This window comes from Eucyclogobius newberryi, unplaced genomic scaffold (assembly GCF_026437365.1).
Source record: "Eucyclogobius newberryi isolate DKJ021-1_F unplaced genomic scaffold, fEucNew1.0.hap1 SCAF_6, whole genome shotgun sequence".
Classification (NCBI taxonomy): Eukaryota; Metazoa; Chordata; class Actinopteri; order Gobiiformes; family Gobiidae; genus Eucyclogobius; species Eucyclogobius newberryi.
This window is the reverse complement of record NW_027316278.1, coordinates 32201363-32215802: the sequence shown is the minus strand read 5'-3', so window position 1 is coordinate 32215802 and position 14440 is coordinate 32201363.

The following is a 14440-nucleotide window of genomic DNA, read 5'->3' as shown; positions in this document are numbered from 1 at the left end:
AATCATGAAGACGATGAGGACAGTATTTGTGTAGATATTACCAGACGATGCAGAAGAACGTGGAGCTTTAAACCGCGCCGGGTTTTGGCAACGTGCCCCGTGCTCGGAGCACTCGATCAGTGGGCTCTGGTGCCTTTCGAGGTTTACGACCTGCTCGGACCCCGACTTTCTCGAACTTGAGATCGTTGCAAAAAGGTCCCACGACGTCCTCAGTGGTTGCCCCTTGTGTCCGACCCACGAGTGGACCGACACCCGCGTTGTCGTTGATCTCCGCAGGTGTGCTGAAGATGGCTCGGCAGTGAGATGCGTGAACCCAGGTGCCCCGTTCTGCGACTTTCACTGCGGTGTGAGTGATGAGGAGGACCTGGACCGGGCCAATCCACCTTTTGGAACACCACCTTTTCCTCCTCGGCTCTCGGATCAAGATCCAGTCACCTGGTTTGAAGTTGTGGAGGACAGCTTCTGCTGCCTTTGGGAGAGCGGCTTTCACCTGTGCAGAAATTGAGGACAACAGGTCATCCAATTCTTTACAGTAAGCTAGCATTGAGTCGTCGCACAGGGAGGAATCGGGCAGATCTCGTGGCGGAGGTGGGTCGAGGCCTATGTTAGGTGGACGAGCAAACAGGATTTCAAATGGACTCATTTTACATCTTGCCTGTACCCGCATTCTCATGTACATCAACGCCAGTGGCAGTGCCTTAACCCAGGAGAGTCCAGTTTGCTCACATATTTTGGTCAGTTTTGTTTTGAGTGTCCCGTTACATCTCTACGCGAGACCACAAGATTCTGGGTGATAAGAAGTATGTTTTCGGAGATCGATGCCCAGAAATTGACCCACCTCCTCTATCACTTTTGCAACAAAGTGGCTGCCATTGTCACTTGAAATTTTTTCAGGAACGCCCCAGCGTGGCACAATCTCTGTAATCAGAGCTTTAACCACTGCGTTGCTGGAGGCATGTTTACAAGGAAACGCCTCGACATAACGTGACCAGATGTCAACAAACACTAAACAGAATTTCTTGCCTTCTGATGGATTAAGCTCAATGAAATCCATTTGCATATGCCCAAAAGGTCTTTCTAGCGGTGGGTGTGCCGCCTGTGGAATTTGTCTTGCTCTACCTGGATTATTGTTTAAACAGATAGCACAAGATTGACAAATTTTTTGGGCATAAAAGGTAAAACCTTTCGTGAACCAATTCTGTCCCACAGCCGTCACCATCCCCCCTTTTGATGCATGGTCCCGTCCATGTGAGATCAGCGCCATCTGCCTGAAAAAATGTTTAGGTAAACAGGTTTTTTTGTTAGGCCCAACCCAAATGCCATCACACTTCTCAGCCCCCGCCTTCTTCCACACAGAGATTTCCTCTGACGTGGAGAATTCCTGCATGGCTGATAAGGACTCTGGAAGAGAAGTGTTATTAGACACAAAACATTCATTTTGCTCTTGTCTGCAGAGATAAGATGCGGCCTTGGCTGCCTTGTCCGCTCTGCTGTTTCCCTGTGAAATTGGGTCAGTTCTGTTAGTATGAGCTTGACATTTGCATATGGCAATATCAGATGGGAGCAAGATCGCCGTCAGGAGTTCCCCAACTTGCGTGCAGTTCAGAATAGGCTTACCATCCGATTTCAAAAAGTTCCTGTGTCGCCACAACCCCGCCCAGTCGTGGCATACACCAAACGCATAGCGAGAGTCTGTGAAAATTGTGACGGACTGACCCTTCGCCAATGTGCATGCGACTGTCAGAGCCACCAATTCTGCAGTCTGTGCAGAGAAATGAGAGGGCAGTGGGCCTGAGGCCGCCACATCCCACTCAGAGCATACTGCAAAGCCAACACGGTTCTGTCCCGTGTTGGTGTCTCGAGATGCTGATCCATCTACATAAAAAACCAAGTCAGAGTTAACAAGTGGTTCCTCTTTCAGATCCGGTCTCGGGGTGCACACCTGTTCGATTGTAGAAATGCAACAGTGAGCTTCGCCCTCTTCAGGGGTGGGCAAGAGGGTGGCAGGGTTAAGCTGTGTGCATCGTTTTACTGTGACGTTTGGTAATTCAAGCAAAACTGTGTTGTACCTGAGCCATCGGGAAGCAGAAAGATGCAAAGTTTTCTGTTCCAGCAGGATCAGAGAGACAGCATGTGGCACAAGCAGTGTTAGCTCAGCATAGCCCACCAGATCACGCGAGGCCAAGACTGCTTTTTCAGCAGCCGCCACCGCGCGTAGACATCGTGGCATGCCGGCTGCAACGGGGTCCAGCTTAGCAGAGAAAAAAGCCACAGGTCGCAGGGAGCCCCCGTGCGCCTGTAAGAGGACAGAAGTCATGCAGCCGTTGCGTTCGTCAACAGTCTGTGTGAAAGGTCTTGTTGGGTCAGGTAACCCCAGAGTTGGAGGCTTCTGTAAAGCCATTTTCAACTCACAGAAAGCTTTGTCTGCTTCCTCTGTCCATGTCAGTTTGTCATTAGTCCTAAGGCCTTTTCCATGGATTAGTGCACCTAAAGGAGACTCGATTACAGAATAATTTGGAATGAACTGTCGACAATATGAACACATTCCTAGAAATGACATCAATTGTTTCTTAGTTATTGGTTTCGGAATATTCTGAATGGCTGAAACGCGCTTCGTCGTAATGCTTTTGCCATTTTTAGATATCACATGACCCAGAAATATTACTTCCTCTTTAACATATTGCAATTTTGAGAGACTGGCCTTGTGGCTTTCTGCATGCAAATGTTTGAGTAAGGTCACCGTATCTTGTTTACATTGGTCCTCGGTTTGCGAGCACAACAATATGTCATCCACATATTGTAGCAGGCAGCTACCTGGTGCCAGTCGCAAGGGAGCCAATGAATCTCGCAGCGCTGCATTGTACCATGTTGGAGAATGCACGAACCCCTGACACAGCCTTGTCAGAGTCCAGAGTCGATTCTGACTCGAAAGCAAACCAAAACTGCGAATCCTGGTGAACGGGGACAGAGAAAAAAGCATTAGCTAGATCCACAACTGCGAAATATTTTGCCTCTGGAGGAATCTGAGATAAGATAGTGTATGGGTTTGGCACCACAGCAACGACAGGTTGAACAGCTTCGTTCACTGCTTTCAAATCGTTTGTAAACCTCCATTTCTCTGGTACCCCAGGTTCGCTTTGTTTTTTAACCGGAAATATGGGGCTCCGTACCCCCCCCCGATTTACAAGGAACTATTACTCCCGCCTCCCTCAGGGCTTCAAACACCAGAGTAATACCTTCAACCGCCTCTGGGCGCAGAGGATATTGTGGTCTACAGGGGCGAGCGTCAGATTTCGGGGTGATCACCACGGGCTGACAACCTCGAATCAGGCCGACATCGGTTGGACTCTTAGCCCACAGGTCAACCCCCACCTTTCTTAGTTCCGGTATCGCCTCTGCCCCAGCCTGAGATAAAAAACAATCCGCTCCCGGAGCAGCGTATCTCTTATCAGTGGAAACACAGCGAAAGGAATGCAGAGGCGACTGTAAACACACCCGCCATGCGCCCGAAGACCGTGAAAATGTCACGTTAGAGTTTGGAACACTATCCCAGTCCTCCGCTATAAAACATTGATGGACAAAATCCTGTACCTCCCCCCAATTAACATTCTTTGGTTTTGATAATGCTACGTACAGATTTGAGTTTGACAGGCTAAAGTTTTTAAGTGAATCGGGGAGTGACACAGAGACAACAGAAAAGTCTCTACCCCAGAATAAATGTTCAGTCTTTAAAAAGTCCTCACAGCATTCATTCCAACAAGCATCAAAATCACATTCTATTTCTGTTGCATCTGTGGGCAAACAAAACGAGCACTGCAATTCTCTCACATCCTTGAAGTCAACATTCTCATTGTGTGTCACTTTCTCATAGGCTAATGAAATTAACTTAATTGAGGAATTTGGGGACAATTTCCAAAAATAGTCATATTCAGGAGCCTCTGTACGCTCTGCCAGAAAATTTAAACCATGTACCAATTCTCTGTTATTTGTGACCTGCAGGCCGTCTGATGTGGAGATAAGGCAAATTCCTAATCGACACATCAGATCCCGTCCTATCAAGTTCACTGGACACAAAGGGGAATAGAGAAATGAATGTTTGAACGAGTGACCACCGACATCAAAACATGTTAAAGGAGATGTGAAATGCTCCTTCGTTGTCTCCCCAGAAGCTGATAATGAAAATGTGTAACGACCCCCCAGCCGAGGTTTTTTCGTTAGTGCAGAACATTTAATCACTGAATTTGTAGCCCCTGAATCCACCAAAAAATCAATTTTTCCCCGTTAACGTTCAATTGGTACTCTGGAAATTTAGCTTTAGCTTGACTAATTTTAGAATAGGTACCCTCCGGTACCACTGCACATGCCTCAAGATAGGTGATTGCGTGTGTGAGTTGTGCCAGGTGCATGTTACCCTCTTGCAGGTGTTGTTGTGGGTGTTGTTCCGGTGCGTGTGTCGTTGAGCCAGTCGTCTCTGCTGCGTGCTCAGACCTGCCCCCTTCCGCCCCCGCCAGTCAATCCGACCCCCCATAATGTCCAGGAGCTGGAAGAGCTAAACATGGTTGAGTGGGCAGAGCTTGTTGTGATCTGAGTCCATGATTGGCCATGGGCAGTTGTTATGTGTTATCTGGGATGTTATGTGTTATCCACATGTGTTATCTGAGATGTTATGTGTTATCCACATGTGTTATCTGAGATGTTATGTGTTATCCACATGTGTTATCTGAGATGTTATGTGTTATCTGGGATGTTATGTGTTATCTGGGATGTTATGTGTTATCTGAGATGTTATGTGTTATCTGGGATGTTATGTGTTATCTGGGATGTTATGTGTTATCTGGGATGTTATGTGTTATCCACATGTGTTATCTGGGATGTTACGTGTTATCTGAGATGTTATGTGTTATCTGGGATGTTATGTGTTATCTGGGATGTTATGTGTTATCCACATGTGTTATCTGGGATGTTATGTGTTATCTGAGATGTTATGTGTTATCCACATGTGTTATCTGGGATGTTATGTGTTATCTGGGATGTTATGTGTTATCCACATGTGTTATCTGGGATGTTATGTGTTATCTGGGATGTTATGTGTTATCCACATGTGTTATCTGGGATGTTATGTGTTATCTGAGATGTTATGTGTTATCCCCACATGTGTTATCTGGGATGTTATGTGTTATCTGAGATGTTATGTGTTATCCACATGTGTTATCTGGGATGTTATGTGTTATCTGGGATGTTATGTGTTATCCACATGTGTTATCTGGGATGTTATGTGTTATCTGGGATGTTATGTGTTATCCACATGTGTTATCTGGGATGTTATGTGTTATCTGGGATGTTATGTGTTATCCACATGTGTTATCTGGGATGTTATGTGTTATCCACATGTGTTATCTGGGATGTTATGTGTTATCCACATGTGTTATCTGAGATGTTATGTGTTATCCACATGTGTTATCTGAGATGTTATGTGTTATCTGGGATGTTATGTGTTATCCACATGTGTTATCTGGGATGTTATGTGTTATCTGGGATGTTATGTGTTATCCACATGTGTTATCTGAGATGTTATGTGTTATCCACATGTGTTATCTGGGATGTTATGTGTTATCTGGGATGTTATGTGTTATCCACATGTGTTATCTGAGATGTTATGTGTTATCTGAGATGTTATGTGTTATCCACATGTGTTATCTGGGATGTTATGTGTTATCTGGGATGTTATGTGTTATCCACATGTGTTATCTGGGATGTTATGTGTTATCTGGGATGTTATGTGTTATCCACATGTGTTATCTGAGATGTTATGTGTTATCTGGGATGTTATGTGTTATCCACATGTGTTATCTGAGATGTTATGTGTTATCTGGGATGTTATGTGTTATCCACATGTGTTATCTGGGATGTTATGTGTTATCCACATGTGTTATCTGAGATGTTATGTGTTATCCACATGTGTTATCCACATGGCTGGACCAAAGCTTTGGGGCAATGCCTGAAGAGGAGACCAGCGCCTTCTTCTCAAACTGCTCCAGGTACAAGTTGGTCACTTTGGGAGAGACGGGAGAGAACATGTCACAAACATCCCAGTTCTCAGACTAGATCCACAGATTGAAAATTATTTTTGAATGACATTTTTCAAAAACAGTGTCCAAATGACTGTAACTGAATATGTTTCTAAAAAGGTGAGTTAAATGTGTACACACAAAGGTAAATGACTCATGTTTAAACAAAAGTTATAAGAATATAAACTGAGCTAAAACTTCTCCTCCTGACCAGTTATTGTGGCACTAAAATATTTCTAATGCAATTTGAAGCTCCACGAAAACCAAACGAGTGAAGCATAACGTCAACAGAATTAACATAAAACACTTAGAGACGATGATGCAGCATGGCCCATCATTATTATTTTCTCAATATAATCATTTTAATATTATTCATTCATTTTCATTCATTCACAGACTATTTCAAAGTAGAATGTATATTTGTACTCGAGTAAAAGTCCAGTACTCCAGTTACAACAAATACTGTTGTCAAATCTGTACTTAAGTAACATGGTTTAACATGGTTTCAGCATCATTTTAGATCAGTCTCTTATACAAAACTTGATTAAATAAACAATTTAAATCAGATGTGTTTTTAAAAAGGGTCACTGAGATTTTAGTTGCAGTACAGTGTATTTACCTTATTTCATATATTTAGATCTAAAGGCTATGTTGGAGGCGTGTGGGAAAGGAAAATATTTCACCTATAATCTTAAACATGTGCAGTTAAGCCTCTCACTATTTATTACAACCAGGCCTGAAAACCACTAAATTAAAGGCAATTTCACATGTTTTCTTCAAACATTCTGCACATATTCTGTGTAACGTTGGGGCCCAGCTCCAAATTGTGCCCAGGGGCCCATACTCGGCCCATAATCGGGGCGTGCATATAGAATGTGACTCTGGTATAATCCTCATTTCCCTACAGCCTCTTGGGCCCAAGAAACAAAGATGGAGGAACATTGATTAGAAATAATGTGTGTCCAGAGTGTCATTTTTGCCTGCATGGACATAAACAACGGAGCCAGCGGAGCACATAGAGCTCATTGAAATTCAGAGTCAGTCATTTGTGGTCCGGGCCGCTCTCTGTGTGTCTGATGATCGAAATGAGAGCGGTGCAGTGCAACAACTCAAGTCGCAACGCGCTCGAAGCTCATAGTCAACTTGCCTGCAGTTTCAATTTCAAAGGCAGGATACAAATATTACACAAATAATAGTGATTTTACAGGTATCAATTATAATTTGGACTTATTCTCAATTACAAAAGCAATGTACATAGGTTACATCGTTTGTTTGTGGCAACCCAGTTTCAGGTGTGTTTGCTGTATCTTTATCAAACCAGGCGACAAACCGTACTTTTAAATGAAGATCTGTTTGAAAAATGACTGTTGTTACCATGCCGATTTGGTGTGGTTCAAAGAAGCGACATGTGGCTGGTCTCAGGTTCGATAAGAGGACCATGTGAGGCCTGTCAGAATGGAGTCTGCATGTTGTCCCGTGTCTGGGAACGGTCCATGGCAGAGGATTCATTTTAAAAGTATATGTTTAATGTCATCACTATTTTAGTTTTTGCCATTATTTTTTTATGAAATTGCCACATAAACAAAAGCCACTCTGGTTCCTGCAACATTGTCACATTCTGTAATTTGAAAACAACCATCATAAAAGGGAACTGAACCTCCCACACAGGAAAACATGCTACATCAGCCTTTTTCACGCGTGGTTTTCTCTCCGCGACAGTCGTTGGGGGAGGTTATTGTTTTAATACGCTGGTAGCCCGGCGTCGAACTCTCAAGCAGCGTTTAGAGCCATCGTTCACCTCACACGTCTTTAATGTGAGGAGCAGGAAATAAGGAGGGCGTGCTGACTCGAGCGGCCTGGAAATGAACCCGGCCCGTAACTGTAATCCTTTAAATACGCTGTACCTGATTTTGAAGACATGAAAAAAAGAACCAGTTCATTTTAAACTGTTTGTAGCAGTCCACGTGTATCGCTCTCTCTTACGTATTGCATCGCCAGCATCCGAAATGCATGCATTATGATGAGTTAGAAGCACTTTCCACGACTCTCTGAGCCCAGGGTGAGTTCTGCCGTCATGGTAATGCCAATGACAGAAGGCGCACAGGTTAACTCATCAATAAGGAAGAGGCACAAGGTTCCATTTTTACATTTTTTATCTTGAATGCTGCTCTTTGCTCAAACAAATACGAGTTTTGGTCAGAGTGAGTGACAGGTGGATTCTAATTTAAACGTAAACTTTCAGAAGAGGCTGGACAGAGTCATCAAGAAGTCCAGCTCCGTCCTGGGCTGTGCTCTGGACTCGGTGCAGGAGGTGGGGGACAGAAGGGTCCTGGCTAGATTCACATCTATGCTGGACCATGAGTGTCACCCCCTGCAGGACACTCTGTCCCCTGCAGGACACTCTGTCCGCTCTGGAGAGCAGCTTCAGTGAGAGACTGATCCACCCTCGATGTGTGAAGGAAAGGTTCCGTAGGTCTTTCCTTCCTGCTGCTGTCAGACTTTATAACAAAAACTGTTAGTACTGAACACTCGTAATACTGACCTAACCTAATACTGATGTGCAATTCTGTCATATGTGCAATTGCTGTTGGAATTCATGTGCAATTCATGTGCAATTACTGTGAAATTCATGTGCAATCTATGTGCTGTCGTGACACATATTCATGTGCAATTGCTGTCGTGATCACATGCAATGATATTTATGTATTTATGTATTTATTTGTCTATGGGAGTTTTTATTTATTTATAGGAGATCTTCTACTGAAAGTGTTTTTCAGACTTCCTATAAGTGATCTGTTCTTCTGTATCTACCTCTGTATCTACCTGCGTTGCACCAATGAAATTTCCCCATGTGGGACAATAAAGGAATATCTTATCTTATCTTATTACTTTATTACACATTATTATACACTTCAAAAAGCTCTATAAAGATATTAAGTTTACAGAAAACCTGATCAAATCACAGAAAATCATGATAGAAATGTAGTATAAATAGTATAAAGTAGTCTGACACACACCTTATCTTAACAATATTAATGAGTATTGGAATATATTAAGATGTAGTACTTGATTTAAAGAAGAAATAGTTTGTCTAACTAATCAACTTGATGAGCACGCAAATAATATGAACATTAAAATTATTATAATTGTTTCCCTCTTCACAGAGATGTCATATTTTTTGTCCTGCATTTGAGTTCTTGGCTTTTAGTTTGTCTGCACTTATCACATTGGGCTGAAAACTGTCACAATGCCATTTTTCCACAATAAAATATAACTATATCTCTGCTGCTCTCTTCGGTGAAATGCCTTGGCACAAATGGTCTTCTTTTGTCCATATTAGATCAGTCGAGACAAACTACGGCCCCTTCACCGCGGACTAGCTGTGTTTTGAAAGGCTACGATGAAATTACAAGGAAAACTACCTCATCGATGTGTTTATTTGTGCTACGTTTGAAAGTGCAAATGCTCCATGTAAAAGACATCGCTTATCTATGTTTGCAATGTTTTGGTGCTAATGCTAATTACTTGTCGACTCTAAACGTCCCTCAGCCCCTCTCGCACCTTTTCCGGCTTTTTTAGCTTCATGTAAACTGGGAAAAGACCGGTCTGACAGGTTTTGGGCTTAAGACAAATTGAGTTCAGTTGTTTGGTGCAGCCCGACGTCCTGTGCATGTAAATTAGGACTGTGTCGAGGCAGAACTGGTGACAAGAGTGTACAACGAGTAAAGTGTTAAATAATCATACAGGCGTGATCTGCCTCGAGGCCGGCTGAGGGCCCCTGTCAGGTCAGGTGTAAATGCACACGGCTCTGTTCCTGGAGGTGTGGACGGGCACACAGGGGATCACGGGTCAGGGGCGGGTGCCACTCCACCACCGCTGCGCCCTCCTGCTCTCACTTCGGCCCCATCTCCCGCTCCAGTGGCTCCGACACATCTGGACATGTGCAGTAAAGTGTTGACAGGGCGGGAACGGTAGAAGTGAGCAGTAACTGTCTAAAGGAGTCCATCTCGACATAACGGGCGTGTCGGATCCTGCTCTCGTCGTAAAATGTTGTTGGGAGAAGGTCGAGCGGTCAGATCCACAGGTGGATGCTTCCGCTTTGTCCTTTGTCCAGTGTCTGTGTGCTCAGGTGTGTGGCTCCTTATTGTGAAGTGCTTTGACTGTCTTAAAGGTAGAAAAGCACTTTACAAATATGACTATTTACCATTTTATAACCCGTTCATCTTTATTGTTTTCAGGTTCAAGCTTAGTTCAAGTTTAAGATTAGTTTATTTGCCGTTTGGTGTGAAAAATCACATTGGAAAACCCAAAGTGCACAACGAGACATAAACAACAACCACACAAACAAACAACAAACAATGGTCGAAATAAGTTACAAAAAACTAAAAGTACCATGAAAAATGCAAGCTAAAACACTCAAGTTAATGTGATTTTAGGAGAAAAATAATAATAAAATCAAATAAAGTGCTAGATCCTCTTTTTTCATAGTTTTGGCCGGGGTGCGACTTATACTCCAGAGCGACTTATGTGATATTATTCGTTATTTTCACGCTGACAACCACTAGAGGGTGCTCTAGGCTCTAAGTGACGCAGAAGAATAATCTGCACTTCCTCTTCTTCCGGAGTTTGTGGAGTTGTTTAGATTTAGTGATTTGGGGTAAAACTGATGCTTTGGTAAACTTGTTATCATGTTCTTTATGCTATAGTTATCTGAATAACTGTTAATATGTTACATTAACATACCAGACACTTACCACAGTTCTGTCTGTGCCTCATGTAGCTGAAGGTGCTACGTTAGCATACGTACACCTATTCACCATGTTCTCTAATCTGTTACTATTTTAAATTGCATTTCAAGATGAAATGTCTGTTCTTGGTCTTGGATTTTATCAATTAAATTTCACCCGAAAATACTTATACTCCAGTGTGACTTATATATGTATTTTTTCTTGTCTATTATGCATTTTTTTGGCTGGTGCGACTTATACTCCGGTAATACGGTTGTTAAAGTGCATTGCTCAAGCTCGTGACGGCTTGTGGGAAGAAGCTTTTAGCACGACGGGGGGGGCTTGTATTTCACAGTGGCAACATTTTCTAACATCGCTCCCATTTCGCAGTCAGCCATCACCAAACCGCATGTCGTTTTATGTTCAACCTTAACCTTAATCTACACGTACGGCGCGACACATACGGCTCGATAGCTTGTGACAGACACGCAGCATCCTCTGTGGTCTCCTACATCTGGACAAAAGGACAACCAAGAGAGGCATTACATCTTTGATCCCACGTTGTATTCAGCCGCTCAATAAACTATAACCGTAGTACTCTGCTCCAACACACGGCACATAATACGATCTAACTTTGGTGAGATACAGTCGGTGAACACATTTTACTCACCGCGATGTTGTCCAAATGATAGAGTTTAGCATTTAGCATAGCATTATCATACCGCTGGGATTTAAGTACGGCGCAGAGAACCCAGACACCCAGAGACAAATCAATGATAGTCCGAGGTAGTGGACATGTATTGTCACTGCCTATATGTTCCAATTCCTGCAGAAAAAGTCTCGCTTTGTCATTTTATACAGTCCGAGCAGCCACGGCGACGCACAGCAAAGGGCAGCGTTTCCTTTCTGCCTCTTTTACTAAGTGGGGGCTCCATGTCTTTATTGGTACATCGTCCACTTGCCTCATCCACCGTCCACGGCTGCTTCATGAGCCACAGCAGGAGGAGAGAGGGAACAGGAGAAAAGAGGAGGCAGATGACACAGATGCACAAAAGAATATGGAAACGTTAGGCTATGGGTTTGTAAAGACATGACCGCACTAAAATAAATACACTTTCTGATCTCGATGACTTTCTAAATGAGCAAGTTAGTTAAAAGTGTGGAAGAGGAGGAGGAGGAAAAGCAGGAAACCACATTAATTACAGTGAGTGTGTTTCAGAAGTGTGTCAGGGGAAAGTCACCGAGGACACGAGGAGAGCAGACTCCAGACTCAACTACGGACACACTACATCACATGGTTAATGATGCTAAATGGCACTTTCGCGGCGCAGAGACAAATCACCCGGTGTAATAAAAGCTTTACAGTTGTGGGCCGTGCCGGGCTCTGCTGAAGCGGGTCGTGCTCAGCTGCATTTGCTTGAGTAACTACAGTATAGTTGTATTTAACTGAGTAGTCTTCATTTATAAAGACAAATGAAGCCTGCGTAAATTCAGCCTGGAAGATCTAACTCCACCCATCTACATCAAGGCCACCATGGAAGGACCCCTCTCCCCAGCGCCATCATCGCACTCAAGCGGGCGCCCGCCTGTCCGTCTGTGAGAGTCAGATCCCTCACTTCACCATGGACTCTCCCAGGTTTCTGCGCTTATCCCAAAGAGGTTATGCAGTTTTTCCTGGCCAAGAAGTAGGGTGAAAGGTCAGGGGGAGTCTGTACCATGGCCCTCGCACCTGCTCCTCATCCACAATCAACGCTCTCAAGTTACTCCTCCCGGCTCCCAATCAGCGCCCAGGCGGTCACATTTAAGCCCTCAGGCAGATGGCTCGGCCGCTTTAAACCGTACTGCGACCCACCACCTCCCCAGCTCCTCCTCTGCATTCCCCTCATCCTCTACCTTCTCTTCACATCTACCACCACCAGTCTCCAGGCTCCGGGGGGAGACATCTAATACAAATAGATCATGGAGTACCCATGATCGCAACGTCTTCCGCCGGGGTCTGAGCGCCAAATAACTCAAGAATAAAGCTTGCTAAACAGTCCATTCTCGTGGTCTCTTTGTCTCTCCAGGGTGAAATAAGGTTGTTTTGTTATTTGATATGTTTCAGTGAGCATCTGTCACCCTCCTCTGAAGACAATATGAATTGATCTGATGTAGAACAATGGTGCGTTTCATTTCATTTCATTTAATGTGATGTTTTGTTCTTCTTTTGACATTAACTTTTAATAAAAATCAAGTTTGGGAGTAGAATTACATACGTTTTAACTTCATGTAATTTTTTTTAAATTCTGTATTTTATTTTAATGTTTCATTTGTCGTTATTTTTATGTGTTTGGTAATTAAATAATATAAAAAACTGATTTTGTGCATTTAATTTAATGTAATGTTTTGTTCTTCTTTTGACATTAACTTCTGTTTAAAAATCACGTGTTTGGGAGTAGAATTCAATATATTTTAACTTCATGTCAACATTTGTCTTACATTTTTTTATTCTGTATTTTATTTGAATGTTGAAATGATATTTTAGTACAATTATGTGTTCAAAATAAAATCAACCAAATAAAATCAGACAGTTTTCACACAATTACTCTTACTGGAGTCGTTGTTTCCCGAAATACTTTTTATTTCTACTCAATAATACTATGATGAAGGAAGGGTACTAACTCTTATTTTACCCACGTCTATGACACCAAAATAATAAATAATAAATAAAACAATAATAAACACATAATGAATAAACACATAATGAATAAATAATAAATGAATAAATAAATTAATACATGAATAAATAAATCATAAATAAATAATACATAAATACATAATAATAAAATACATACATAAATTATATGAATTATATAAATAATATAAAATAATAAAAAATAATATAAACAAAATAAAATTCATAACACTTATTTTATTACAGAGTGACTTGTTTCTCAGAGTGACTTATTTTCCACATAGTTTGTTCTTTTGTAATGACACGTGCCTTGCATAAGTGTATTCATCGATCGGCAGCTCAGATTGGCCTTTAGGGGCCTCACGCGGCGCTGGGTAAAGGTCAGACTTTGCACTGCCATAAATGATGTTATGAAATACATACATGAATTGTTGATGATATCTTGACCGTGTCCTCTTTAGTCTATAAGAAAGAACACTGCAGAAAACACCGGTTCTTGAAGGAAAGTAATGTATTAACAGATCAAATAAATGATGGTTGAAATGTGACAGCACAAGACAAAACAAGGTACCACAACTAACCAGACTAAATCAGACTAAATCCAAACTTTACCAGGGCTGAACCAGGCTGCTGTGAAGACTTTCCAAAGTACTTCTGCAGTCTGTATTGTCTTACTATTACAATACATGTGTCAGGGACGTCTCTTCTAGAAGCGTGATGAACATAGAAAGCTGGAAATAGTTTGAATTAATGTATATTATGTCACTTTAGTTGTGCCAATTAACATTTGGAAGAACAAAAATTGACAGAATATGATCAATTAAAGCGTTAAAATGCCATGTCAATGTAATACATATCCAAAACTGTGTGATTTCAGTTTAGTTTGTGATCGTTTCTCTCCCTTAATTAGAATCGTCTCATTAATGTGAGGCTTGACTACAGTTCGTTTCCTTTGTCAGTCTGGGAAAAGT